General features: G+C 45.6%; 1 non-coding gene across 1 annotated transcript; it reads left to right on the top strand.

Moving 5' to 3' along the window:
* Positions 1 to 801: 801 nt before the first annotated feature.
* On the top strand, positions 802 to 901 carry LOC116100215. Its single transcript, XR_004122537.1, has one exon. It is a non-coding gene; the product is annotated as a small nucleolar RNA U13 (small nucleolar RNA).
* The last annotated feature ends 2,739 nt before the right edge of the window (positions 902 to 3,640 follow it).

The following is a 3,640-nucleotide window of genomic DNA, read 5'->3' as shown; positions in this document are numbered from 1 at the left end:
TGAAATTCTTAATGCCAGCCAACAAAGTAGATAAAGCCCCTACCCATCTGTGGATGGCTCTGCTCGTTCTAAGGCTTCATGATGATACAAAAAAAAAAAAAAAAAAAAAAAAAAAGCACAGATGTAATTAGATGTCTTGCTTTCACTATTGAGGCAGGCTCTTTCAAAACCTAGCTATTGGTGTCCCAGTGCCTTGGGACACTGGGCAGTAGCAGGAACTGCAGTTGTTGGCCATCTCCACAGTCACAGAGGAAAATAGCTACATCACAACACATGTTGCTAAGCTAGGTAAGTGTACTAGATCAGGCATGCTGGCTTTGTGTTTTTAACTTGTAACAGGTTTATTTGGACGCGATCACTGTGTTGTGATAGACAATATTACCAGCTCCACTCTACACGGGGGAATTGTGACCCAGAGGACTGAAGTCACCCGCTTGAGGTTGAGCTAAAAAGCAGCCAGAATGCTCATAGGCAATACAGCTCCAATCAGCTTCTATTGAGACCTACTATGTGCTTGTGACAAAAATCATCACGCAGAATCAGTATTTGGGAACACATGTGATGGTATTTATGCTACGTTCAAAACCAATTTCCTCTTTTTCTCAGAAGCCATCGGGGGTGGGAACACAGGACTATTTGAATCTCTTTTGTCAATATTCTTTATACCTGCCAAAGAGAACATTCTGCGATTGTACAAGGAGAAGCTGTTTGCAGCACAATATGTCCTATTATTGCTGAATCAATGGCTCCAGGCTTGGGGCAAGAGCATTGTGCCTTTTTTAAGGAAAGAAAAAAAGCTAGATCCTTTGAGGTTCCTAAGCATGCTGATTGGGTTTTCAGTCTATTGTGAGGTGTGGTTCCTCCTGCCCCGTTACAATCCCTGCACGTTACTCGGCTGCTGTGGACTCAGTGAAAAGACAAAGCTGTGCCACTGGGTAAGATTCTGATTCTCCCTTCACAGTGTTCAGTAAGTACAGCGAGGGGGGCAGGTCAGCAAGAGTGCTGGGCAGGGAGGGTTGATGCTCGCATTTCATAGCAAGCCCCGGGAAGCAAGGTTGCTGCTTCTAATGACACCAAAGCATGCTGTTTTAGAGCACCAATTCCTGGCCCACAACTTCTGGGCTTCAACTCCTAAGGCCACCATGCATGGGCTCTGTAACCTTCGATCCAGTGCCTAATCTCTCTGTGCTTTCTTCCCTGGGTGGTATGAGGAATATAGAAATTCATGCAGTGCAGTAACCCTCCAGTTGCAAGGAAGACTGAATCCAGGACCTCTGTGAATACCAAATTCCACGGGATTTCAGGTGCCTCACATAAAATGGCACAGTATTTACATATAACCCATGCACATCCTACTGTGTACTTCAAATCATCTTTGGATTACTTATAAAGGACACTGCATGTTCCGTAAGTAGCTGTTACACTGTTCTGTGAGGGATGATAACAAGAATAAAAGTCCGGGCACACTCAGGACAGGTGCAGTTTTTGTCATTTTGTTTTTTTCTGGTGCTGGGGCTCCCTTTGTGGATATTACTGACCTGATCCTGGTTGAGTCCATAGAGGTAGGACCCACAGACACAGGTGGCTTCATGGCTACAGGGACTAGCATCATATCCAGCAAGAAGGCTTTGTGTTCACCAGCCATTACTACACCTACTCCAGATAACTCACAAAGCCGGATGTTCAGAAATGCAGAAGTCATGGAGCAGTGTGGGATTTCACTTCCCCACTAAACATACCAGTTTCTAAAAATGGTGTTGTGGTGGCCTTCCGGGACACAAAGCAGCAAGATGACTCCCCCTTCTCTCAGCCCAATCACATCCATCCTAAGGATCCCCTGGGATCCATGCCTGACTGTTCCAGGATCGTAACCTCTGTTGACCAGCCCAGCTGTTGTATGATGACAGGGAAGCCAGCATCTCTGAGAACACAGCCTGGCTCCTTTTGCTTCTCCTCCTGTCCTAGCATATCCTCCTACATGACCCTGAGCTGAGCTGCGCCCGCACACTGGGATGCATGTGGCTATACTCCATCCCCAGAGCATCTCCCAGGCTTGATCTCCACCATTCTCAGATACCTGCCAGGGTTCCACAGACACATAACTATAGCTCCTGTGTGACCTCTGCTCCTGCTCTGCCTTCCCAGCATCCCCTCTCCCACCAGGCACTGCTGAAAAGCCAGGTACTCCCTTCTCCAAGTTCAGAATCAACACACTGGTCTCACTTTCCCTGGAAATACTCACCCCCCAGAGTTCCCAGCTGGGGTGAGGAACTACCCAGGCCTAAGGCTCAGGAGGCCTGTAGGCCTCTCCCTGAGAGCCATTATTAAACGTCTGGCCAAGCCCTTCCCACCTAGGAGCTGAGGAAAAACTGCAAATCAAGCAATAACCAATTTCTCCCTCTAAAGGTTTTTTTTTATTTTTCATCTTTAAACAAAATAATCTATATTAAAATATATAATAAATTAAATTAAATTTTGAGACAAAAAACCTTAAAAGTGCAATGAAAAAAGTCATTGATAGTATTAGCTGACAAGTAGCTGACAAGAAACTTAAACAAGGGGGGCTGGAGAGATGGCTCAGCAGTTAAGAGCACTGATTGCTCTTCTAGAGGTCCTGAGTTCAATTCCCAGCAACCACATGGTGGCTCACAACCATCTGTAATGGAATCTGATATCCTCTTCTGGTGTGTCTGAAGACAGCAGCAGAGTACTCATATACCTAAAAGAAATAAATAATTCTTTAAAAGAAAATTTTAAACAAGGGTTATTTGAATTCAAATGGTTAAGGGTTACAGCACAATGTGTGGGCATGGCCCAGTTAGTTCACATCTTGACAAATCAGGAAGCAGAATGCTTGGTCAGGAAACAGAGCTTAGCTCAAAGCAGAGTTCAGACTAGAAGTGGGTCTAGAAGAATCAGGGCTCAGCTATGTTCCTCAAAGTCCAGCCCCACTGACTCAACTCTACCATTATACTTCCTACCCCAGAGGTTCCATAGTCTCCCAAAACAAAATCATCAGCCAGGGATCAAGTGTTCAAATACTGGACCTGTGAGGAGGTTTCCACAGTCCAGAGTTTATTGATAGACACATGAGCCTCACTTACTGAAATTAGCCATCCAGTCCCATCTCCAACTGGTAACACTAAATGTGGAGTCTGTGAGGAGAAATGGGACATTGAGTCAACAGGAAGAGGACAGATTATTGTGGTGGCCCTGCTGTGTTCTTGAAAGAACTCAAATCCGAAACCAGAGACTTAGCTCGCTGGGGGTTTGGAGCCTATGTAAATGATTCAAGGACCAGTTACCAGGTCCCTAGGAAGCCGTGAACCTTTGATCTCTCTATCCGTCCTGGAATCCTTTGTGTTAGAGTTTTAGCTTTGATCCTGCCGAATGTCTGTTCTCACCTGAATGTAAAATGCATGCCTGTGCTTATCTGGTATATATGTTCCGTGTTCACTAAGTAAAGTTGCACCTCGATGAGAACCTCTCCTGGTGCCATGTCTCTTTGTCTCTCTTATCACCCATTTACTTGCAGGACCTCAAGTTCCCGTTCGTGGAGCTCCCACGGGATGAAGTGAAGCTAGGAGCTCGGCTTCCTTCAGATTATAGCTAAGTTTTCGCGTAGGAAGAGTGGCTGCAC

This window comes from Mastomys coucha, unplaced genomic scaffold, assembly GCF_008632895.1.
Source record: "Mastomys coucha isolate ucsf_1 unplaced genomic scaffold, UCSF_Mcou_1 pScaffold20, whole genome shotgun sequence".
Taxonomy (NCBI): Eukaryota; Metazoa; Chordata; class Mammalia; order Rodentia; family Muridae; genus Mastomys; species Mastomys coucha.
This window is presented reverse-complemented; position numbering and strand designations above follow the sequence as displayed.